This window comes from Glycine max, chromosome 1 (genome assembly GCF_000004515.6).
Source record: "Glycine max cultivar Williams 82 chromosome 1, Glycine_max_v4.0, whole genome shotgun sequence".
NCBI classification, from domain to species: domain Eukaryota; kingdom Viridiplantae; phylum Streptophyta; class Magnoliopsida; order Fabales; family Fabaceae; genus Glycine; species Glycine max.
This window is the reverse complement of record NC_016088.4, coordinates 12,741,194-12,768,243: the sequence shown is the minus strand read 5'-3', so window position 1 is coordinate 12,768,243 and position 27,050 is coordinate 12,741,194. Positions and strand designations below refer to the sequence as shown.

Genomic DNA, 27,050 nt, shown 5'->3' with positions numbered 1-27,050 from the left:
ATCAATTAAATAAAAACTATCAAAATATATTTTTAATTGAACTTAAAAGGGTAAAGTTAAAAACAAACAAAATTTGTCAATAATTTAATAATGTATTTCTTTTCGTGTTCAATGGTGATAATATAAATAGAACCGAAGCCCTCGTAGTATTACCCAAAACTCCATCACTAGACCAACTTGAATGGGTAGTAATATATATTGTACTAATACATATTTTTCTTTTTCTCTTTTTTAGATTGATGTATGTAATAAAGTATGCATTTTATTGTTAACTACAAATTGATAAACTTTTTTTTCTTATTCATGCAAAAGCTTAGAAAACAAATTTATAAAAAGTAAAAAATGAAAGCAACAAGTATATAAAAATAATAATTTAATTAATGGAATATTTATAAGAAGAAAGTATAAAAAAAATCAAGGTGCAATTAGTAGAGTAACTTCTATGTTATATATAGATAATTAGCAAAATAAGATATCTTGACATGAAGGGACAAGGTGAAAACATGAAAAAGAAATATAGGAAATAAAAATAATTGAAAAACACACCTATATGATTCTAGAATATGCTAAAGTGAGCAAATAATTAGCATAAATCGAAGTCAAGTTCAAATTAATTTATATATAAAAATCAGACAAATCCACACAAATTGCTAAAACTGAATTTTGTGTATTTCGAACAAGCTTACATAAAAAATGTGAAAAATTAATTAGTAATTAGTAATTTTTTATTTATTTATTTTCTCTTATATCTTGTAACCAAAAAAATTAAAAATGGTATGTTAATTGACATATTTAATTATATAAGAAGACCTCATTATTTTCTAAATTGACATTGCTTATAAAATGATGTTAGCGATTCTTATAATTGTTGCTTCAATGCGAAGAATTTTTTAAGAATTAAAATTAATAAAATTTTATTTAATATCAACAATGATTAAATGAATTAACTTTATTATTAATTAAAAATAAGTGTTAAACAAAATTGATTATAATAATTTAATAAATAATTTTCTATCTAAAACGCTCAAAAGATAAACTTTCAGAAAACAATATAATTATTTTAATACAATATTTTAATTTATTTTAGGCTTAAGAATATGATAGACGATTCCTATAAGTGAGGAGAATGATATTTTCTTCTTCTCTCCCCCCTCTTAGATAATGAAGAGAAATTTTTATGTCCGGGATTCAATACAAGTTGCCATCACATTGCATTACTGTTACATATCTAATTATACAGCTACATAAATAAGCATTAGAAAAAAAAAAGACAAGAAATTGTTTGTGTTCATATGGCTCTAGGAGGTTTTTCCAGCAATGCAGAGAGAAATACCTCATCCTTTGACTTTGGAGAAATAACCCACTTGTGTTTCTTGTACCTCAATTGAAGAAACATGTACATATAGTCTTCCAAATTCTTTCTGTAGCAGAAAGACCTATCTATCCACAACAAACCTCCTGATCTCAGAATTCTATCCCAATCATACAGTATAAAATCCAACAATAAAAGATCAATCCAACCATCCATGAAACCATTGGTGTGCACCAAGTCCATAGTGTTGTCAAAGAATGGAAGCCTTTGATTCAATGTGACATACAAAGGAACCAAACCCCTAAGAGATCTCATTGGAAGGAGCACCAAGGTTGAGTGCTGTTGAGACAATTGTCACATTTTGCTCCCTCATTCTTGCAGCGAAGGTGCCACTTCCAATGCCATAGTCTAGTCCAATCCTAACCTCTCCTGGCTTAATTGCCAAAACATCACTAATCAAAAAGTCCACAACAAGTGAGGTATTAGAGACCCATTTCAGCTTTTCCTTCTCCATTTCAAAACATCCAATGCATTTTGAGTAACCCCTCTTTGGATTCTGGCTGGATAAGCACTCAAAGTTTCTGCATTGGTAATTCCCCCACCTCACATTTCTTCGATCTGGGAGTCTCCAAAGTGACTCATGGATAGGGTGAGGCTTTTGGTAGTCCTTTGAGGCCCTTGTCAAACACCTTCTTCTAGGCAAAGGATCACACCCATTAAGCATAAGCTTCTGAGCCAAATTCCAATCATCATCACAATAGGAGCCAATGTCATAGTCCATGTACTTCTCTAGCTCTTTCTTGTACAAAACACAAGCATGGCCTATTGTGTTGTAAACCTTGTCTGCCCCATATAGGTTGATCTTACCAACCCTATTCTCCTTTGGGCTTATGTACTTCCTAATCTCCTCAGTGATGAAAAAATTGATCACATGATCCTCTTTCACTGCGGACTTCATCCCTTCATCAACCTTCGGAACCCGAACCCGCCTTAGAGCAACATTAGCACTATGAAATGGCCTAACTATTTGATCCTTTAAAAACTTCTTGTCCAACTAGGTGCCTTTGTTTTTCTCCATTTCTTGCACTTTTGACTCAAGCTTGGCCTGCAAAGTTTCCAACTTGTCTATCACTTCTCCAACTCTATCAGAGAGTGATTTGACATCAAAACCATCAGAAACATCCCTCACATTGTAGAAGTGTTGGCATATGCCTTCATTGTGGACGAAAAAGCCTGCAGAGTAGAATCTAGTGAGACTCAAAAGGCTTACCAAGATGACCAACCATCCCAGAATAATCTGTATCCAACCCATTATTCTGGCAAGCTTGCATTTGGGAAAACATGACCTCCCCATTGACCACTCCTAAAATTGAAAAATATTTGGACACTCCTCTATAGATGAGAAACTAGGAATCAAGGGGAGTCTAGCTCAGTTGGTTAAACAGATTGCTTGAGCTATTGTAAACTTTTTGATGTCTGTCTTCTACAGATAAAAAAACAAAAAAAATAAAAAAAAATGAGAAACTAAGACATTTTTTGAAGGAAATGAAAATTAATATAGGCACATCATAGTGATCATACCATAAAAGAAACACAAGCAAATGCTCTAGCTAAAAGAGAGGACATCACAAAACAAGATTGTGAACAATATCTGTTGAAAAACTGCATTTGGGTGATGGCTATTCATTGAAAGTAGAATAATAGTAACCCTCCCTTCCAACCCGTGATTCATGAACTTGACGTATATTGTAGAATACTCAAAGTGGTCAACTGACTCAACTTGTCTATAAACTATGAACGTATTGCACATGATTCTTTCATGATCCAAAGAAATAGATGCAATAAAAATACTTACAAAACGTTTCGATCCAACTTTAGTGGTGAGAATTCTTAGATTGCAAGAAATGCTGCAAGAGAATTGAAAGGCTTCACAATTTGCCAGCACAAACCATGCGAAAATTTAAGTATTAATCAACAAGTAATTATTCATGGTTTCTACGAAAATTGTTGGTTAAGTTTGCATGCAAATAGAAATTACTTGTTTCCGTCACGCACGCTGACATACACCAAGGCAAGGACAACTGGAATTGCAACTTTCTTTCATTAGAATGGAATAGGAAAGGACAATTGACTTCATGACTTTTGGGATTAAAAAACAAAAAACAAATCGAGTAGAAGCAAGAAAAATTGTTAGATAGTTCAAAACTATTATATAGCGTGTTTGATTTTACGTTTCAGACGTAATTTTTATGTTTTGATATGATTTTTGAAAGTTAATTATTATAGCTTTTATATCTCAAACGTGATTTTTTTATGCTCAACATATTTTCAAATATACCAATAGTCTGGACGTATAAGTGAATATTATTAATTATTTCTAATAAATTAAAAATGTTTAATATGTTTCAATGTCACATAAGGATTAAACAAGATCAAGGAAATATAATGGTTTCTAATAAATTTTTTAGAGACACACAAGCTCTTTAATAATCATTTATTATATCCCAAGAAGGGGTGTGTTTGAAAGGGGTCAGTGACATCTTATCGCATCTATCTTGTTTGCTCTCAATTACAATATTATTAACTTTATTATGCTCTCAATTACAATATTATCAACTTTATTTATGCTCTCAACTGTAGGTCCGATTTGTTAATTCTCAATTTCTCATTATTTTACTATTTAGTTACACACCCATCATTAAAATGCCTTGCATCAATCACATCACACCATGCAAAAACAGAGTTGCTTTACTTTTCTCCTCCAAATTATTTTGATTATTAAATACTTGCTAAAAAAACATCTTTAGTTATCTATATCCTATATTATAAAAGAGAAGTATAAGAAAAAATCTATTGTGCCCCTGTCTAAAAAATTGCCACGTGTCCCTTTTCTTGGCTTTTTGGTTATTTTGTCTTTGCCTCATTTGTTGACAGGTGTATTTTCGCTTCTTCATTTGTTGACGCATAGGTTGAGGGAGTTGGTGCTGGAGGAAGAAAAAAGCCATGCCTAAGCTACGTGGTTGCCTCATTTGTTGACGTGTATTTGTCCTCTGCCTTCATTTGTGGAAGCAATGCCTTCCAAGGTTATTTTGATGATGTCAAAGAATCAAGAGTTAAGCAAAGTTTCAAGCAAAGATTCAAGAATCAAGTTTCAAGTTTCAAGATTTAAGATTCAAGAATCAAGTTTCAAGAATTAAGAATCAAGAATCAAGAAGAATCAAGATCAAGATTCAAGACTCAAGATTCAAGAATCAAGAGAAGACTCAATCAAGATAAGTATTAAAAGGTTTTTCAAAACATTGAGTAGCACATGAAGTTTTCACAAAAATCTTTTACCAAAGAGTTTTACTCTTTGGTAATCGATTACCAGAAGGTAGTAATCGATTACCAGTAGCCAGCATTGTTTTTCAAATTGATTTACAAAGCTGTAATCGATTACCATAATCATGTAATCGATTACCAGTGTTTTTAAAACGTTAAGATTTTCAAAATTTAAAATGAAGAGTCACATCTATTGATGTGTAATCGATTACACCTTTATGGTAATCGATTACCAGTGACTGTTTTTCAAAAAATTCATTTCCAAAAGTCACATTTCTTCAAGTGACTTGTTTCTGAAGATTCTTTCAAAAGTCATATCTTTTTAAGTGATTACTTTTAAAGGAATTGCCAAGAGTTACAAGTTTTGACTTGAGTCATCAAGAAACTATAAATATATGACCTTGGCATGAAAAATTCAATTATCTCAATCATCTCTTTCAATCATCTTTCAATGTTTTCTTTCATCTCTTCCAACAGTTTTTCTGTTTCATCTTCTCTTCATCTTTCTAAAAGTTTTTGTTCAAAACTTTCTCTTTCAAGAAAAGTTCTCTGTTCAAAAACTTGTGCTATTCATCTTTTTCATTCCATTCTCCCTTTGCCAAAAAGAATTCGCCAAGGACTAACCGCCTGAATTCTTTTTGTGTCTCTCTTCTCCCTTTTCCAAAAGAACAAAGGACTAACCGCATGAATTCTTTTGTGTCTCCTTTCTCCCTTGTCAAAGAATTCAAAACGACACAGTCTGATAATTCTTTTGATTCTTCCCATTCCCTTATACAAAAGTATTCAAAGGACTAACTGCCTGAGAATTCTTTTGTATCCCCATTCACAAAGTATCAAAGGTTTAACAGTCTGAGATCTTTGTCTTAACACATTGGAGGGTACATCCTTTGTGGTAAAAGTAGAGGGTACATCTACTTGGGTTTGACTGAGAACAAGAGAGGGTACATCTCTTGTGGATCAGTTCTAGTGGAGGGTACATCCACTAGGTTCAAAGAGAACAAGGGAGGGTACATCCCTTGTGGATCTTTGCTTGTAAAAGGATTTTTACAAGGTTGAAAGAAATCTCAAGAACAGTAGGTCGCTTGGGGACTGGATGTAGGCACGAGTTGTTGCCAAACCAGTATAAAAACTCTTGTGTGTTTATCTCTTTCTTCCCTACTCTTTTACTTTTCGCTGTGCATTTAATTCCCGCTTTTACTTTCTGTTAAGTTTCTCTTCTACTCCTCATTCTCTTAACAATTTAGTAAAAGCCTTAGAAGAGTGAATTTTTAATTAGTAAAGGTTTAGGAATAATTAATTCAACTCCCCATTCTTAATTATTCTGAGGCCACTCAATCCAACATCATCTCTTTCCTATGCGTGTTGCATTTTCTGTTTTCCACGGAGAGATCGAGATTTTTATTGATAGAACAAAAAGGAAACCCTTTCATTAACCCAACAGTGTCACTGTAGTCTCTCTTGCTGGACGAATAATGGTTCTAAGGAGGAAGAAGATGGAGTAGGGCTTCACCTTCTTTTGCTGCAATATATGATAGGTTATGATGATGCTCACTTTTTCGATTTTAGGGTTTGATTTTACTCTTAAATGCATATTTCTTTGCCCTAATTTTCGTTTTAACCCTTAGGTACCCATACGTGACTGGATCCTCTGTAGTCGCTATCAAATACAAAGATGGGATTCTAATGGCCTCTAACATGGGAGGTCTGATATTTAATCTGGTTTTTGCATATTTCTTTGCACTAATTTTCGTTTTAACCCTTAGGCACCCATACGTGACTGGATCCTTTGTAGTCGCTATCAAATACAAAGATGGGATTCTAATGGCCGTTGACATGAGAGGTCTGATATTTAATCGGGTGGGTTCGAGACTGCTGGAGAAGGAGTTGTTAAAATTTGTCGGGCCCTCTTTATATTTTGGAAATTTTTGTTGTGCATGTAAGACATGGGAGGGTGTTGCAGTTGTCATGTTTCATTTGTAGGGAAGGTGCATGATGTGGAATCTGAATGTAACCATAATAATGACGATGGTGCATGTGAACATGGTAGGGCCAGGGTCATGTTAAAAGGGTCCTCTACGTTTGTGTCAATGTACAACCAAAAGGTTCAAAAGGAGCTAATCAAAATGCATTAACGGTTTGGCAGGTAAGATTAATTCTTCATTCATCTGTTTGCGATCGATTTGGTTTATTTTTTATTTCTTATTTCATTTCCTTCAAATTTGCTGGAATTGTTTCCTTTTACTATTTAGGCCTAAATTTAGAAAATACAGTATAGAAAGTGAATTATAGATGTAAAATTAAATTTTGATGGCTTTTCAATCATTGTGCTCTCGACATGTTTTTCTCTTCTCAACAATTGAGCTGCAATTTCTTGGACCAATAGAATGGATAATTTTCAACAGGGGTGGACTTTCTATATTGTTTCCTAGGATACTTACATGGACTAATAAATTCATATAGCTTTATTGATCTTTTTTGCCATTGTTATAGAAAGTTCTAATGTTGTTTGTTTTTTGACTAAATTAGGTTACAATTTTGTAACACGGGGAGCTTAGTAAATTCATTAACCGCTGGCATGAGATCAAAGCAGCACCTCTAGCAACGAAGAATAGTTGGCAACTAACCATCATTAACCTTGCACTGAGGTCACTATAACAGCTCTCTTTAAGTTCTTTTTTTTTGTTAATTATGTCAATGTTTGAGGTTTTGAGTTTAATTTCCCTGCCATTATGTTATGCATTTTTGGCCTGCTGCTTTGAGTTTCAAATTAAGAATATAAATTGCAAGATACATGTTTATGTTATTTTCAGTTGGAAACATTTGCTTACTTTACTTTCCAATTAAAATTTGAAATTGGATCTTACATCATGGATATGTAATTAACTTTTTCATAAACACCCATATTTGCATTTTGATACCCCATTAGTTCCTCACCAAGCTTGCTTCACAATGTCGGCTTCTTTTTTTCAGGAGCTTCCATTCTCATTTGTTAAAGACCCGAGATGGTTTTCCCTTTGCTGGTGTAAGATCTTTGACTCTTCGATCTACAGTGGTCAATATTCTTGCCTTTTGCTGAAATTAAGTATTACAATTTTCAATTTATAGAATTAAGCTCTTTTTAGTTGTTGTGAAGTCAACTCAATTGAGAAAATTAGAACCACAAATCTTTTGGTGTGTTCAAAAATTTCTAAGAGCAAGATCCATTGAAATGATTTTTATGGTTGAAGAGATATTGTTATATTTGGCATGATGTGGATCATTTGTTTTAACTTTGCAGCTTATTGATTTGCAAGGTGCTTTGATAAAGAGGTGTCTGGGTCTAAAAACTCTTAATCAAAGAAGAAAATGCTTAACCAAAAGAAAATCAAGGGTATGTAATCATTTTGTGTTGGTGCCTAATCAGTCTTGATATGAAATAAAAGGGTACAGAATTGGAAATTGGTTGCTTCTCATGAGACTGAATAGTTATTCTTGAAGGTTGATGCTACTATCTTCTAAAAGGTACATTACATTATTAAAGTTTTTAATTTATATTTTTCTCTCAATGATTTCATTTACATCATTGCATTATGAAGTGTTAATCCCCTTCTTTTCCCTTTTTCTGAGCATCTTCCTTTCATTTTTGGTGAGTGGTTACATGTATATATTTATGTACACTTCATCTCATTTTTTTTACCAATTGATTGCTTGCAATTAAGTTGATGGTCATAGAACAAAAACAGGGAAAGGGTTATTGCTATCAAACACTCATGGTCAACATGTGTTCTATTAGGCTGAAGTGTATCAGCACTAGAGCTTTTGTTTGCATTTTCTTGGACAAGGGACTCCAATAGGTGCTACTGGGCACCGTGCACCACTACTTTGCTGAGTTGCCTCTCTCTGACATCGACACTCGCACTTATACATCTTTGGGGTATTATTACTGATTTGTTATCAGGCATTTTGATTTTTTATTCTAATTTTTTACTTTTCTATTTTCTAATTATATTTTTTTCTTCCCAATATATTATAAAGTGCACGCTGATATGTAAAAGGTTTTACATATGAATGATTAATTTACAAAACCAAGTGATTTATGAACTAAGTAAGAGCAAATATATTGCTTCAATTGCTTTGCTATTTTGTGATGAGTTGTTGATCAATGATTTAACATGGCAGAAGGGTAGTTGCTTAAACTATGGGATATGATACAATATTTTCTCCAACAAACTGAGGCAGAGTTAATGCTACTCTTGAGTTCAATTAAAGTACTAAAACAAATTTGTTGCTAATTTGTGATTTAGACTAGGACAATGTTGATGTCTTGGTACAATACATGTACTATGTAAGTTCTCTAGCAGTCTAGCTCACATGGTTTCTCAGTATATATGTGACTTATGGATTTAGTTATAGCCTATATGATTTAGAAGCCTGGAATAGAAAAATAGTTTTAAAGTATTCCACTAATTATATACTAAAATGTCACCAGCAGGTTATGGCAGCATCCAATCCTCACGTTATGTGCATGAGACAAAACTTACCACATTTAATTTGCTATGCTAATAAAGAATCTGCCATCCTTTTGCTAGATAATTTCTACGTATAGATGGGAAGGTATGCCTTCCTTTATCATTTTGCAGTTTTACTAATGCCTTTAAGTGGACTAGCAACAAATGATATGATTTGGCACTGGTGCTTGTGTGTTTATAAGCTCAATTGATTGTTTTTTTTTTTTTTAGTTTTTTTATTTTTCATTTTAATATTTGTCTATCTCAATCTTCTGCAACTCATTTTAATAGAGTTGATTCTCGATCAATCTATATTAGTAATGCGAGGTTTGCATATTTATTTCTTAAGATAGAATTTTAAGCATTAAGTATGTTACTGCACAACTAAGTTAATTTAGCTCTGTTGGTTTGGGATTTTTGTGAGTTATTATGATGCTTGTGCTAATAACTTCAATTTTTTATAAAAAATATTTTGAGAGCATGAGGTGATAATGTGTACGTCCATTTGTCTTACTATTCTTTTTTCCTTTTTGTTATGTGGCCGTCGTGTGTATTATCTATGGTTTTGATTGCACCTTCATCTCAAGTTTGCTGAAATGGGAGAAATATTAGTATCATCTGTTAAATGATATTTGTTGGATTGGGGACAAAATAAAAGGTATTTGCATGCAATTTTCTCTTTTGGTGAGTTTTACCGTGTTAGGCACTCTAGCAAACATTGGTCTTATATTAATTGACATCTTTGATATTGAAACAAACTGATGGAGAATCTTTCTGGACTGTTTTTACTTCAATTGTGAACTTCACATATGCCTTTTCTAATCATCCCATTCCATTGTTTTTTGTTTTTTTTTTGCCTGAATTTAGTATTATCCAAGTCTAAACCGATCAAGATGTTGCACAAAGAGCATTTGTACATGTAATTTTATGGTAATCTTTACTGGGAACATGTTTTGTCGTTAGCATTTGTATGCAACCTGATTATTTTCGTTTTATCAGAGTGCTTTTTGTAGACACATCATAAATAATATCTTATTTATATTTTTAGATAAATAGTCATTTTTTTTTCTAAATGTAATCACTTTTACTTTTACACTTTTAATTGACTTTGTAGGTGAATTTGGTGTTTTTTTTTACTAAGAATCAATGATTAATCCCTTTAGCTATTGAGATTAATCCTTTTAGTTTTTGAGATACATGTTAAGCTTTCACATAAAAAAAATTTAAGGGATAAAATTATTTGTAACATGTGTCTTAAATTAGTAAGTTTCTATATGGGTATTTTTAAATTTTTCTTAAGAAATAATTTTAAAAAAATCATAAAATTTTTGTTTAATAATGAATATTTTATTAGATTTGTAAGGATAAGTTAAAGAGTTAAAACATAAGCTACTTCATCTTTATTATGGAAGTGAATCATTAAAATTAAGCAACTTCGTGTTTATTAATTAATATAGTGCGTGAAAAATTTGTAATGTACAAATTGAATTAAAATTAAGAATTATTAATATTATAATAATATTAAAATTCAATTTATTTGATAAGAAAACACTTCAATTTTAATATAATGTATTAAAAATTAAAATTTATGTAAAGAAGACATGGACGACGAAGAATCCAAAAGCAATCCCATCTGTGTGTTTGCATATCAGAAAGGAGGACTATCAAACTAAGGTTCTTTTTTTTTTCCTTCATTTTTTTTAATGCATTCTCTCTCTTTCTTTCTCTCTTTTTTTATTTTTATTTTTATTTTTTTAATCTTTGTGTTTTGATTGAATTCTTAGGATTGCTCTGAATCGGTTTCGTCTTCTTCGTTTTTCTTCAAAATCCTCGTGACAGATCTAATCTAATAAGGCTTTTGGGGGTGTTTCAGCAAGATCAATTAAATTTATAAGAATAGTCATAATATTTTACTTGCTATTGACTCAATTATTTAAATGATTTCTGCAATTTTGCATTTTAAATCATAAATTTTATTATTATTGCAGGAAGCTAGATTAATTCAAAGTCTGTGAGGTTTGTGACACCATTAAATTTTCCTAAGTATTGCTTTAGGATTCTATTTAATTTAATTGTTATTATTATTATTATGTTAATTTTATATGCATATTAAACTTTGCAATAGCTCTTACCAAGCGACCCATGCACTGCAGATGAAATATCCGATCATACGACCAATGTTGACACAAAGGAAGATGCTATTTGACAAATGGACTCGAAAACTTCATAATAGAATTAGAAATCTACGAGTCCATGACAATCAAGTTCTTTGCTTGCGATCATAGATACCAGTTTGAGATACACTTCATCCCTCCACTAGACCAACAAACATGTGACAGAGCAAGACATATATCTAGAGACCATATTTGGACTGTTGAAATTTTAAAATAATATTTTGTTAATTTAGTTGTTGAACAATTATTTAGTTATTAATATTCAACTTTCTTATTTTGTTAATTTTGTTATTTTCATCATTATTTAGTTATTAATTTTTATGATTAAGAAACGACCCGTGCGTTACGCACAGGTTACATGCTAGTTTCCAATATATTGTAATGGGTGAATTCGACATGTAGATTAATGTATTACTTATCTTCTAAGTCTTACTGATATGGTTTCTTAGAAGGTAGATTTGGATTTAATTTGATATCAAAAGTTAGTTATAGATGAAAATTATTCTCTACTTATATCCATTTTGATTATATTACTAATTGATGCAGGATTTAGATATTTTCTAATATGATTGAGCTAAAAGAAATGAATTTGATGTTTATAAAAGATACTCTAAAGTTCAACATGGATATTTTGATGGAGTAATTATAGATAATAAATATGTACGTGAAACTATTAAAATTTGCTTTATTTATAGAATATCTATATGGGCTGGACTACTAGGCCCCCCAAAAAGGTAGTTTTCGCCTTTTATGAAATTAAAGGCTATGAGTTTAGCCAGGCAAGTTGTAAAATATAGTTTTCAATAATAAACTAATCATCAACATAATAAAAGGCTCGTATGTTAGAACAAATCTCTTTTAACCTGTGATATTACAAACTACAAAGAAACACAGGTTATTAATAAAATGCGGAAATTACAGATCAAATCATACCTCCAGCCATTGCTATGAAGAGTTTCTTGTTTTGGTTCTTCCAAGCTCTCTCTCTTCCACTCTCTAGATGGTGTATAAGACTGAATTCGAAGGGATGAGCTCAGGGACCAAATTCATGTGCTTATATAGGCATTCTACCATCAAGAATGCATTTATCAGCCATTACCACTCATTATTGGCTGTTACAATTCTTTATTGGCCATTATCATCCATTAACAACCATTCAAAATGGCTTTCAAAACTGATGAGCGTTACAAAATTTCAAAATGTTATGACCATGAATTATTACATTCTCCCACTTGGTCCAAACATTTTGACTTAATGCTCAATCTTCTTAAGAAATGAATATATGAATCATAGTGATAGTTCCTCTTATAACGAGTAATATCATCTATGTATTACAATATACTCAATTTCCCAAGCAGTATACTTAAAGTGGTAATAAAACTTCATGAATAAACCCAATGTTTATTCTTGGTCCAAAACATAATTTTTCTCAAATAAATCAATGTGCACCAAAATATGAGAAAATATCATAATATAAAAGTTTCAATTTTTACATATATGTATACAATCATAAATTGGAACCAAGTCCCATTCTTTCTACATGATCCTTAAATTTAAACGGTGGCATGCCTTTAGTTAAAGGATCAGCGATCATCAACTCAGTGCTTATATGCTCAATGACCACTTTCTTGTCTTTTACTTTTTCTCTAATGGCTAAGTACTTAATGTCGATGTGCTTACTTCGACTTCCACTTTTGTTATTCTTAGCCATAAAGACAGCAGCTGAGTTATCGCAAAAAATTCTTAAAGGCCTTGAAATAGTATCAATTATCTTCAGCCCAGAAATGAAACTTTTAAGCCATACACCATGTGATGTAGCCTCAAAACAAGAGACAAACTCAGCTTCCATGGTAGAAGTAGCAGTCAAAGACTGCTTAACACTCCTCCATGAAATAGCTCCACCAGCCATCATGAAAATGTACCCAGATGTTGATCTACGAGAGTCAACACAACCAGCAAAGTCTGAGTCTGAATAACCAATCGCATCTAGATTGTCTGTCTGTCTATACATAAGCATGTAATCTTTGGTCCCTTGAAGGTACCTCAACACTTTCTTAGCAGCTCTCCAGTGGTCAATACCTGGATTACTCTGATATCTTCCTAACATTCCAACTGCAAAAGCAATGTCAGGCCTTGTGCATACTTGAGCATACATGAGGCTTCCAACAACTGAAGCATAAGGAATGTTTTTCATTTGTTCCCTCTCAAAGTCATTCTTTGGACATTGGTTCAAATTAAACCTATCACCCTTCACAATGGGAGCAACACTTGGTGAACAATCTTTCATCCGAAATCTCTCTAGAATTTTGTTAATATAGGTTTCCTGTGATAGACCCAAAATACCTCGAGATCTATCTCTATGAATCTTAATGCCGATGACATAAGATGCATCACCCATATCCTTCATGTCAAAATTCTTAGAGAGAAATTGTTTCACCTCATGTAGCAAACCCCGATCATTGGCTGCAAGTAAAATATCATCTACATATAAAACAAGAAAGCATATTTTACTCCCACTAACCTTGTGGTATATGCATTGATCCATGGGGTTTTCATCAAAACCAAATGAAGAAATTATCCCATGAAACTTAAGGTACCACTGACGAGAAGCTTGTTTTAAACCATATATAGATTTATTAAGCTTGCAAACCAAATGCTCACCACTATTAGAGGAGAAACCTTCAGGTTGTTTCATATAAACCTCCTCCTCTAAATCACCATTAAGAAAAGCTGTTTTCACATCCATTTGTTGCAACTCAAGGTCAAAATGAGCAACTAATGCCAAGATTATACGAAGAGAATCTTTCTTAGATACTGGAGAAAAAGTCTCTTTGTAATCTATTCCTTCCTTTTGAGTAAATCCCTTAGCAACAAGTCTTGCCTTGTATCTCTCAATGTTGCCTAATGAATCCTTTTTGGTCTTAAAGACCCATTTACATCCAATGGCCTTCGCCCCATTAGGCAACTCTACAAGGTTCCAAACTTTGTTACTCTGCATGGAACTCATCTCATCCTTCATGGCATCATACCATAAATTTGACTCTTTACAACTCATGGCTTGATCAAAAGTTTCAGGATCATTTTCAGCTCCAATATTATAGTCAGATTCTTGCAAATATACAATATAATCACTAGGAATAGCTGATTTTCTTACTCTAGTAGACCTCCTTAATGTTGCATCAACATTTTCTTGGGGATCATGTTGTTCAACTGGTTGTTCATCATTTTCATGAATTTGATGATCAACTTGATCTACTGGATTATCAACAACAGTTTGTGGAATGCCAATCATGTGTTGTTCATCATCCCTTTGAACTTGAGGGGTATGAATTACAACCAATCTTTCATTTGACGTGGAAGGTTGAGATTCTATATAATCAATTTCAGAACCTAAGTCCCTCAATTGATCACTCCCACTGATCAAATCATTTTCAATAAATTTGGCATTTCTTGATTCCACAATCCTAGTAATATGATGTGGACAATAAAACCTATAACCTTTAGACCTTTCGGCATATCCAATGAAATACCCACTAATGGTCCTCGGGTCAAGTTTCTTCTCTTGTGGGTTATATATTCTCACCTCAGACGGACAACCCCAAACGCGCATATGTTTCAAACTCGGTTTCCAACCTTTAAATAACTCAAAAGGTGTCTTTGGGACAGCCTTGGTTGGAACACGATTTAATATATACGCTGCCGTCTTTAGTGCTTCAGCCCACAAGGATTTAGGAAGATTGGAGTTGCTAAGCATACTCCGCACCATGTCCAATAATGTTCGGTTCCTTCTTTCTGCCACACCATTCTGATTCGGAGAACCAGGCATAGTGTATTGGGCAACAATCCCATGTTCTTGAAGGAACTTTGCAAAGGGACCAGGTGCTTGTCCATTCTCAGTATACCTGCCATAGTATTCTCCACCTCTATCTGATCTCACTATTTTTATTTGCTTGCCACATTGGTTCTCAACTTCAGCCTTAAAGACTTTGAAGGCATCCAATACTTCGTATTTGTTATGAAGCAAATAAACATTCATATATCGTGAATAATCATCTATAAAGGTGATAAAATATTTCTGACCATGTGCATCCATATCTGGACAACAAATATCAGTATGAATTATTTCTAATATGCTTGAACTCCTATTAGCACCTTTCTTAGACATGTTGGTCTGCTTACCCTTAATGCAGTCCATACAAGTCTTAAAGTCAGCAAAATCTAGAGTATTGAGTACCCCATCTTTCACTAACCTTTTAATCCTCTCAATGGAGATATGTCCTAATCTCCGGTGCCATAACATAGAGGAATTCTCATTAATATTACACCTTTTAATACCAGTTTGAACATGCATAGAACTATAAGTGGCATTATTTTGTAAACCAAGAAGATAAAGACCATCAGACAATATACCATTCCCAACACATTCAGAATTATAAAATAACTCAAATGATGTGTCTTTGAAATTAAAGGAATATCCAAACGGTACAAGCCTTGAAATAGAAATCAAGTTTCGGGAAAAACTTGGTACATAAAAAGTCCTTTCTAATTTTAAAATAAAGCCACTACTTAAAGTCAAAATGCAAGTTCCAATGGCCTCCACATGTGAGCCTAGCTTATTGCCTGATAAAATGCTTTGCTCACTTCCCACTGGTTTCCTTAGGTTTTGCATACCCTGTAAAGAATTTGCAATATGAATAGTAGATCCAGAATCAATCCACCAGGTGTTAATATTAACACTAACCATATTAGATTCATAACATACTAATGAGATTGATTTACCTTTCTTCTCAAGCCATTTCTGGAATCCGGGGCAATTCTTTTTCATGTGTCCCTTCTTCTTGCAAAAGAAACACTTTGCCACCTTCTTAATATCAGCTTGAGGTGGTATTTTACCATTCCCCTTCTGATAAGCTTGAGACTTAATTGCTTTGTTCTTCCCATAAGCAGTAGTCAGTAGTGCACTCTCACCCATCTCCATTACAAGCCTTTCTTCTTCCTGAACACACATGGTCATTAATTCATTGATAGACCATTTATCTTTATGTGTGTTGTAGGAAATCTTAAATGGCCCATATTCATGCGGAAGGGTGTTCAAAATGAAATGCACTAGGAAGGACTCAGACATATCAACCTCTAGTTTCTTAAGTTGAGCTGAAATATCTCGCATTTTCATGATGTACTCACGCACACCTTTCACACTGGTGAGCCGAAGAGAAGAAAACTTCATGATCAAGGTGCTTGCTAAAGTCTTATCTGAAGTGATGAACTGGTCATCAATGGCCTTAAGCAAGTCTCGGACCTTTTCATGCTGGTCAACAGAACCACGTATCCCAGCCGAGATTTTAGTCTTAATGAACATCACGCTGAGCCGGTTGGATCGTTCCCACCGCTCATATAGCGCAACGTCAGCTGGGCTACTTTCATTTGTGATTGCAGGTGGTTCGTCTTTCCTTATAGCATAATCTATGTCCATCCACCCCAATTGTAAAAGAATTCTCTCCTTCCATATCTTATAGTTATCTCCTTTGAGTTCGGGAACATCACATTGAATATCAGAAAAATTAATAGTTTGAGAAGCTGCAAAATTCAAAGGCTTATGTCAAAATTTGAGGCATACTAATCTTAATTGTATCTTTTACCAATGTAAACATACCATAAAATTGAATCTTGTGACATAAAAATTGCCTGTGGGCTAAATTTTTAATTCAATAAGAAACAATTAAACCTTATGATAGAATAATCAAATTATTTGCTTAATATTCATGCTTTACGGGTACAATATGAAAATAATTTAATTTCTATCGTAAATTTTTACTTTATGATAAAATCGACAAATTATCCATACATCATGATGCCTGTGGGTAAATCATGAAAAATAATACGTCATTTTATCCCAATTAATTATACAGATATAATAAAAATTCTTGTGAGATAAAATTCATTATATAAGTATAATTAATTACAATATTATGTCTAATTCCTTATATGATCTTTAACCAACTTAATATATAATTTTAATCAAATATAGATGCTGTGGCTAATCCATAATTAATCAAAATCATAAAGATCACTTAGACATAAAAATTTATTATATGAGAATAAATAGTATTTTGCATTTCAAAATCAAGATACAATATAATTATGAATAAGATTCTCATATAATTTTATAATTGAAATATAATATTATGCATTTGATTTCATATATATATGCATAGAATAAAATGTTCTAGAATATATTCATGCATAAATTAAATCAAAATTCAAAAAACTGTATAGCACAATGTGTATATAACTTATTAAAAACGACAACATATCAAAAAAGCCTTACTAGTTTAGTGGTCCGCACATATATTAGTGTTCTCGGAGTCAAGGGTTCGACACCCAGCTAGCACAAAACGTAGGAGTTTTTGTCTTTTTTTTTTTTTTTTTTAAAACACTGTTCATCATCTTCAACCTTTAGCGGGTCAAACCCGACCCATACGCAGACCCGTTCGTTTTTCATTCATTCGGACACCATTTTTCACGATTCAAAAGCCAAAATTAAGGAAATCAAACGAAATACATATTTCTAATTTTATTTTTTAAGAAACAAGGCCCTTCATACCATAAACAAAATCAAATCGGAAAATACCGAAAAACGAAAATGGACAAGGCAGAGGCAATTCTTGCTCTGATACCAAATGTTAGAACAAATCTCTTTTAACCTGTGATATTACAAACTACAAAGAAACACAGGTTATTAATAAAATGCGGAAATTACAGATCAAATCATACCTCCAGCCATTGCTATGAAGAGTTTCTTGTTTTGGTTCTTCCAAGCTCTCTCTCTTCCACTCTCTAGATGGTGTATAAGACTGAATTCGAAGGGATGAGCTCAGGGACCAAATTCATGTGCTTATATAGGCATTCTACCATCAAGAATGCATTTATCAGCCATTACCACTCATTATTGGCTGTTACAATTCTTTATTGGCCATTATCATCCATTAACAACCATTCAAAATGGCTTTCAAAACTGATGAGCGTTACAAAATTTCAAAATGTTATGACCATGAATTATTACATCGTAAACTAGGTAAAATTAAATATTATTTACACATTATTTCTAAATTAAGCTAGACATATTTTTGAGATAGATTTGAGACTTTGAATTATCAAAAGATTAACAGGTGGTCTTCAGCATGCATGTGGTATTCCCGGCCACCTAAGTACCTTGAAGTGGTCTTGTACCTAAGTAGTGATGTGGTTGACTTTAGTCAACATTTCAATTATCGGTTTGGGCTGACTATTGGTTTTTTTTTAGCAGAAGTGATCCATTTTGGCAGAATGGATCTGAAGTCCTGTCCAAAACAACTTCAAAAATACACTCATCAAACAGTTACTATGTGATCTAGACAATATGTAATTTATATGTATGTACCTACAAAGAGTTACCTCAGTCCTCAATAATTCAATTAGTTTTTCACTACCAAATATTAGTGTATATATGCAGCCTCTTGAAATTCGACGAGCTAAGTAAACCATGGATTCAAACAACAGCTAAGGAGAACTCTTTGTAACTTCATACTTTTTTCTTTTTATCTAAAAAGTCTTTTGGGTGTTTACATTGTCTATTTGGATCATGTAATAATTATTTTGTGAAGAAACAAGGGGTTGATCTATATTTTAAGGGAGTCGTTTAAAGAAAATCATAAATTAATTTTGAGGATTTGCAACTATTTGTCAATCTATTGTTTCTATGAAAGTTTGTCATCTTCATAAATTAGTTAACAAAAAGAGCCTAATTATGAACACCTATTTATTGTAAACACTTTATCGTTATGTCTTTCTTTTTATCACATTATATCATCTATCATACCTATCTTTTTCTTTCTCTTTTCACTCTCTTACTAGGTGTCAACTAGCATTTGGGTATCCAAGTATATTTTTTCATTATTTCATTTTCACGTCATTCTAGTTTGTTTAAGGTGGTGCCTCCATGGCTGACTAGCCGCCTATGGTCCCTGGAGCTTCCTTGACCTGGGCTCTTCCTTTTCAACCCCATCCTTGTCGATCCCTAAACAACAAAAGATTTCCTCTGCCAAAGCCCTCAACAATGCCTGCACCATTTGATTGAGTCAACTTTCTATTCCATGTTTGAAAGGCGACTCCTTGGCGATGACCATCCCAAATGATGAACATTGTTGGATTGGAAAGCTGCAAGAACCACCTTCATGGGTGACTCTTTTTACCCAAGGGCTCCTTACCTCTGTGAGCAACAAAGGTCTTCTTCAAACTATCAAAGATGCGACAACCCCTTAATCATTGGCAACTTACCCCCAATGGAAAAAGGTTCTTTAAGTTCTCATTTTCTTCCTTGAAGACATGCATAAAGTTTTATTTGTTGGCTACTGGAGTCTAAACCCAAGTACTATACGTCTGTATTCTTGGACCCCATAATTCATTACAAGCACAACGAGACTATCCAACACGCAATGTTGGATCCACATTGTAGGTTTGCCTTAAGAATATTGGAGGGATAGTATACTTTTCACATTGCAACAGGGGTAGGTTTTCCTTCTGTTTTGGATGATGCAACAAGCAACAAAAGCTTTGGCCACTACGTCAGAGTCCTTGTTGATATCGACTTAGCAACTAAGCTCCATGATTAATTCCTAGTCGAAAGAGTAGGTTTTGCCTTTTTTTGTCAATATTGGTTATAAGAAGCTCCCACCCTTCTGTTCACACTGCAAAGTCATTGGGCATATAGTCTCCAATTGCAAGGTGTTGGCTTCCAATGTTGAGGCTTTTGGTGGTGTATCTGAAAAAACCCCAACGATAGTTTAACAGGAAATCAACCAGGAATAAAGCCCACATTAGAACAACCCCATCCATATCTATTAGAGATCAACCTAATAGCCATATTCCCTCACCTGTCCTTGTTAATAGGAGTGCCTCCCAACCTGCTTTGATGGAGTAGGGTGACCCCAAGAATGAGGTAGCCTCTTAGCCATAAATCCCTTCCTCCTACCCCTTAGAGGAAGCTAAATTGCATGTTTCTAACTCCTTATCGGGTTCCTTTTTGTGAATGTATGTATACATGATTTTGATGATGACAAAGAAGAATCAAATGATACCAACAGGTTACTTGTCTTTGATTGATTACTTTTGATGCTTGTTTTCTACTTGAGTTTAGATTGTTCTTGATGATTGTGATTGAATTTGTGTTTGATGATTGATTGATTGTATTTTTGATTGTGTGTTTGATTGTATTTGATGTTTGTTCCTGATTGAGTTTTTGATTGTTTTTAAAGAATCTATTAAACTTTTCAAATTAGTTTCATATTTTAAGAAAACTATTTCAAATTTAGAAAAGGAAATTTTGAAATTGAAATTTGAAATTTGAATTTGAAAATTTAAATTTGAAAAGTTAAATTTGAAAATTGAAAATTAAAATTTGAAATTAAAATTTGGATGTTGGAAGTTGGAAGTGGAAGTTACTGGAAGTTGGAAGTTGGAAATGAAAGTTATTGGAAGTTGAAAGTTAAAAATGGAGATTGGAAGTTGGAAGTTGGAAGGGGGAAGTTACTAAAGGTTAAAGTTGGAAGTTGGAATTTGAAATTTAAAATTTAAAATTTAAAATTTGAAAATTGAAAATTGAAAATTGAAATTTGAATATTTTTTTAATAGAAATTATTGTGCATAGTTAGTTGATTGTTAATTTAATTAATTTGATTTGAAATGTTTGATGATTGAATTTGATTGTGATTGTGTTTGATTGATTGTGTTTTTGTGAGTGCAAAATAGTTTGTTTTAATTCCTTTTGGTATCACTTGATTTTTATACATTGCAACAAGTGGTAACATTTTTTTCTCCTCTCTATTCATGATTTGTTTTTGATGTTGACAAAGGGGGAGAGAAAGATAAAAGATAAAATAGTAAGAAAAGTTATCTATTTTTTATGAGACAACTTTTTATATATGAAAAATATGAAATCTTCAATTGTCTCATATAAGCAAACATTGAAAAACCAAGGGGGAGTAAACTATATGCAAATAGATTTTTTTTCTTTGTTGTTGCTCCTAACCTACAGGTGGTTGTCATCATCAAAAAGGGGGAGAATGTAAATCATGCAGGTTTTGATGATATAAAAAAGAATTTGCTTGACAAAGGGGGAGAATGTGAATCATGCAAGCTTTGATGATGTCGAAAATAAATCACATGTTTGTCATCATCAAAAAGGGGGAGAATGTGAATGTATGTATACATGATTTTGATGATGACAAAGAAGAATCAAACAAGGCTGCTTCAAATGATAAGCATTTGCTTCAAGATTAATTCAAGATTGCTTCAACAAACAAAGCCTTGTTTCAAGATTCACTAAAGACCAAGCCTTGCCTTAAAACAAAGTGCTTTCAAGACATGCAAGGCTTTGGTAATCGATTACCAGGAAGTGTAATCGGTTACCAGAAGACAGGGTTGAGAAATAGCTGTTGAAAAAGGTTTTGAATTTGAATTTTCAACATGTAATCGATTACCATATGTCTGTAATCGATTACCAGCAACGAAACTTTGGAAATTCAAATTCAAAAGTCATAACCCTTCAAATTATAACTATGTAATCGATTACAAAAACATTGTAATCGATTACTAGTGGAAAGTTTTCAAAAAATCTGCCAACAGTCACATCTTTTCATTAGATTTGTGAATGACCATCAATGGCCTATAAATAGGTGACTTGGGCACGAATTTTAGAGAGAGTTTTTTTTGGTCCAAAATGTCTTATCCTCTCAAAAGACAATGAGAGAGATTCCAAAAGAACTTCATTGTCAAATGCTCTCTCAAAATAAATCCTTGGCCAAACACTTGCAAAATCTATAAGGATTCTTACATGATCTTCATTGTAATATTCTTCTCTTGAAGAGAGAATTCTTCTTCCATTCTTCTTATTCAATGAGATTGGTTAAGAGACTGTGAGTCTCTTGTTGTAAAGCATCTGAACACAAGGGATGGGTTGTCCCTGTGTGGTTCAGACTTTGTAATGGATTTTACAAAGATAGTGGAAAACTCAAGTGGGTTGCTTGAGTACTGGATGTAGGCACAAGGGTGTGGCCGAACCAGTATAAAACTGTGTTTGCATTATCTCTTCCCTTATCTTATTTATTTTGTTGCAATCAATTGTGTCTTGCATGTTTAAAGAACATTGTTAAATTGATTGTTGTTGCTTCTTCTGCATTCTAAGCCTATCCTTCTTAAGATTATTGAGGCCACAAGGTCCAACAAGTGGTATCAGAGCGAGATTCTTGTATAAAGTTTAAAAACTTCAAGAATAAATATGGCCTCATTCAAATTTCCATTTTTTGAGGAAAATTCTATCAATAGGCTCTTATGTTCAATGGTGAGGGTTATCATTATTGGAAAACCCAAATGCAGATCATTATAGAAGCCATAGATCTAAAGATATGGGAAGCCATTAAATTTGATTCATTTATTCCTACAATGGTAGAGAGAAATGCAACTACATAAAAAAAAAACTAGAGAAGAAAGAAGATGATGATGAAAGAAGAAAGAAGAAGGTTCCTCTTTAGCCCCAAAATGCTGAGTGCGATCAACTTGGGCACATGAGATTCAATTGTCCTATGTTTAAAAGAAGAATGGAAAAATCCGACAAGATGAATTTCAAAGAGAAGAAAGAAAAGAAAGGATATATCACTTGGGAAGATAATGTCATAAATTATTCAAGTGATTTAGAGAAGAAAATCATAAGTCTGGGTATCATGATGAAAGACTATGAAAATGGAGAAGAGCAAAGTCGATACATTGATATCAATTTCTCCAAACACATGGCATGCATCAAAGTTTATTCATATTTCTCTCCAAGATAAATGAATATGTGATTTATGAAGACAACAAACGGAGGCCACAAGGTCCAACACTTTTCACCCACTATAGGCACCCATGCAAATGAAGTTGAACCAAATCAATTACTCTCAGTTGCAGCTGCTAAAGACCTAAAGGTTGTTTCTAAATTTTGGATTGATCTAACAAATGATTGCTCAGATGAAGATGTTCCTAACCCCGATGAACTTATTCCCCAAGAGGACCCCGACTTTGAGGTGGTGCTCTCTAAATCTCAAAAGAATAAATTAAAGCAAAAAGAGAAATCCCCAGTGCTAGTAGAATTCACAACACCCGTGCTAAGGGTGGTTCTTCAACCTACAAGAGATAAGAATCCTTTTTTAAAATGCTAGAGGCATTGGCAATCTGGATACTAGGCATGTCTTGAATCAACTTTGTGTATCCAAAAAACCTGATTTATTCTTCTTAGTGAAATCTTGGACCCTCCTTAAGTCCTCCCTTTTGGAGTATGTTGCATCTTTCTTCCTTTGCAGCGAATGATAGGGCCTTTTTGGCTCCCAACCTATGGTGCATTTGTGACTTTCCACTAAAACCCTACATTTATGTTTTGTCTTCCGCTGATCAATAAATTTCTTTGTTTTTTTATGCTGATAATAGGTCTTAACATTAGGTGGATATACATGGCTCAACAACCTATGTCCAACATCGCAAACTCTGGCATGACCTACCATTAATTCATCTTATGACGACTTCTATAGCTGGTCAAATGCTTTTTCTCTCATTCATATCCGCACCAAAGGCTCAGAATTTACTTGGACCAATGGTAGGTTTGGTGCGAGAAGAATCAACATGAAATTGGATAGAGCCTTATGCAACCTTGATTGCTTGGACCTTTGGAACAACATTTCCTGTTGTTCTATGGTGAGATCCAAGTCTAACCATCACCCTCTCCTTTTTACCCTCACTAATGAGGAATATACTCCAAAATCCCCCTCCAACACATTGACTGTAGAAGACTTGTATTTGAGATCTGGAATAAGACAATGGATGGTTGTGATATGCAAGTGATAAAGCAAAAATTGTATAATCTTAAACTTGTTCTCAAGGCCTAGAACGTGGATGTGTTTGGAAACATCCACCAGAACACTTCCGAAGCCTTGGTGAAAGTGGACTGAATTCAAAAACTCATCATTCAAAATGGTCACTTTGATGTCCTTCAAAATGTTGAGGCTTCAGCCAACTCTAGCAAGCCCTCACATTTGAGGAAGCTTTTTGGAAGGAGAAGTCTAACCTTAAATGGTTCCTAGCTTTTAACATGCTTCACAATAGAGCTTTTGGTGGTAATGTGGTTGTCAAATTCGATGTGAAAAAAGCCTCTGATACACTGGATTAGGGCTTTCTAATGCAAGTGATATCTTCTATTAGGTTCAACCAAAATTTCTATTCGTGGATATTCACATCCTTCATTTTGCTAGATTGTCCTTCTTGGTAAATGGTTCTCTTTATGGCTTCATCCCCTACAAGAGGGGGGGGGGGGACCTCTTGTCCTCGTTGTTTTTTATCTTGTGGAGGATGTGTTAAGTAGGGGTATTTCCCACCTTATGTAGTCAGGCAACATAACTCCAATGGCTTGCCTAAGGCATTTTGCTACCCCTTCCCACATGCTATATGCTGATGATATCTTAGTCTTCTGCAAAAAAGTCTTTTGGCTTTTATGAATCTCTTTCATAGCTATGGCCTTGAATCTGGTTAAATCCTTAGTGAGGACAAATACCTTCTTTTTATGGGTGCCATGACTCCTCGTCACGCTAAAAACAAAAAAGTTTTGCTTGGTTTAAAACTAGGTTGTCTCCCTTTTACTTATCTAGTAGTTCCCTTATTCATTGGCCGTCCCAAGAAATCTTTCTTCAATCCCATTGTCGACAAAGTAAAGCAAAAGCTTTAATCATGGAAGAATGTTTTTCTATCTCTAATTGGTAGAATCCAACTAGTCAATTCCATAATTAATGTCATGATACTCTACTCGTTTCATGTTTATTCTTGGCCAAGGAGTCTTATTAAAAGCTTGGAGGCTTGGATAAAAAACTTTGTTTGGGACGAGGACCCAAATCAAAGAAAGATTGTAACTATGAGTTGGAGAAAAGTCTATCAGCCCAATGAGGAAGGAGGTATGGGAGTTTCTTCATGTAGATGAGCAATGGGCTTCCTTTATGAGAGTCAACTTTTTGAGAAAAAAAGTAGAAAATTGCTTATCATTGCAACTTTTCCATTTAGCCTTCATTGAAGACCCATTTTGACTCCGTGTGTTTGAACACTGGATGGATTTTAGGATTGGGTTCTCTAGTTAGCTTTTGGTCAGACTCTTAGTGTTATCATAGGCCTTTATCAGAGATACTTGGCCTCTCGAATTCTATCACTTGCAGATTGACCACCTCTATGCGTGATTTCATGATGTGGCTTGACAAATTCCTTCCAATCTTGATAAAATTCCTTATCTAGTGGAATCTCTGAGAAGCATATCCTTTTTGCTAGTGATTAGTCGGATCTCCTTGTTTGGTGCCCTAATGACAAAGAAGTTCTTACATTTAGGAATTTTTTTCATTTTCTACATCCACCGGGTACCTTTGCTCCTTGGGCTAAGTGGCTTTGGTTTCCTTTCATCCTACCTTCAAAGTCCTTTTTGGTTTGGCGGCTACTTCAAAATAAGATGCCAATAGATAAGATCTGAAACATAGAGTGATGCAATCCTACCCCGCAAGGGCATTGGATAGAAAACTCCAAGTAGATTGGGCCAGAGATGCAAGAGAAGGCCCTAGGGTTCTTATGAGCCTTAGGGTAGATTTCTGGCCCATGGGCTAAGTACGAGCCCACTTATCTTTGTAAATATTAGATTAAGGTTTCATTATTTTTGGGCCTTGTATTTAGGGCTCCATAATGTAGGTAGGGTACCCTAGAAATATAGGATTTTTCAGCCCTTGTATTTTAGGGCACTTAGACTAGTTTTTGTATTAGGGGTAGTTTTGTAATTTCACATGCACTAAGTGGATATTTGATGTGTGTGGTTGGAAATAAATTTAATTGAATTGGTAGAAGCCCAATCCAATTAAATTTTAGAGGGGGAGGTGAGCATTTGCTTACTACACCCCATTGCCACATTATATAGTCACACTTTGTGCATGTCCTTCATGCTTTTCATGCCTCATGACACCTAAGCACACTTAGTGGAGAATCTTGGAATTGATCTTGGATTAGTGGGCTGAACCATAACTAAAATTCACTAATCATAATTAGTGAAATTTTGGCTCCAAAGTTTGGCTCCACAAATTCAATTTCAAATTCAAGTGAAATTTGAATTTCCCTCCAATTTTGTGTGACACTTAGGCTATAAATAGAGGTCATGTGTGTGCATTTTTTTGAACTTTGATCATTTGAATATTAAACTTCAGATTTCAAAGCTCATTTGGAGCACAAAATTTCGTGTTCTTCTCTCCCTCTCCCTTCATTCATCTCATTCTTCCTCCAAGCTCTTATCCATGGCCTCCTATGGTGGTGAGCTTCTTCTAGACTCATCTTCTCTTTGAAGTGGCGTCTCCTCTCTCTCTCCCTTTCTCCATTCCGCTGCCATTCATCTTCCAAGAAGCAAAGGAATCCATTGATGAAGAAGATCCTAGGCCTACAAGCTCCAATGGAGCTTGCATCATGTGGTATCAAGAGCATCTTCATCTAGGTGATGTTCTTTTGCTTCCTCTATCTTTTTGTTCTGTGAATTCTCTTTAATTCCTTGTTCTTCATCTTATTCTCCTTGTATATCCTCCATTGTCTTGTGGTTTGGTGCTGTTTAGGGTAGATTCAAAAAAAAAAAACCGATTAAATCTTAGATCTACACTTGTTCTTGCATTTCTATGGTTCAAATTTTGT

The 27,050-nt window shown here is 33.8% G+C and overlaps 1 long non-coding RNA gene and 1 pseudogene across 2 annotated transcripts; one reads left to right on the top strand and one right to left on the bottom strand.

The window, feature by feature from the left end:
• Window positions 1–1,114: 1,114 nt before the first annotated feature.
• Window positions 1,115–3,374, bottom strand: LOC100784836 (probable methyltransferase At1g29790; annotated as a pseudogene).
• A 4,537-nt stretch (window positions 3,375–7,911) lies between these two features.
• Window positions 7,912–9,792, top strand: LOC102663873 (uncharacterized). Of its 2 annotated transcripts, none has more exons than XR_412722.4 (3): window positions 7,912–8,134; window positions 8,406–8,546; window positions 9,105–9,792. It is a non-coding gene; the product is annotated as an uncharacterized lncRNA (long non-coding RNA). The 2 variants fall into 2 exon arrangements; XR_412723.4 differs by having other exon boundaries at window positions 9,102–9,792.
• Window positions 9,793–27,050: the final 17,258 nt, after the last annotated feature.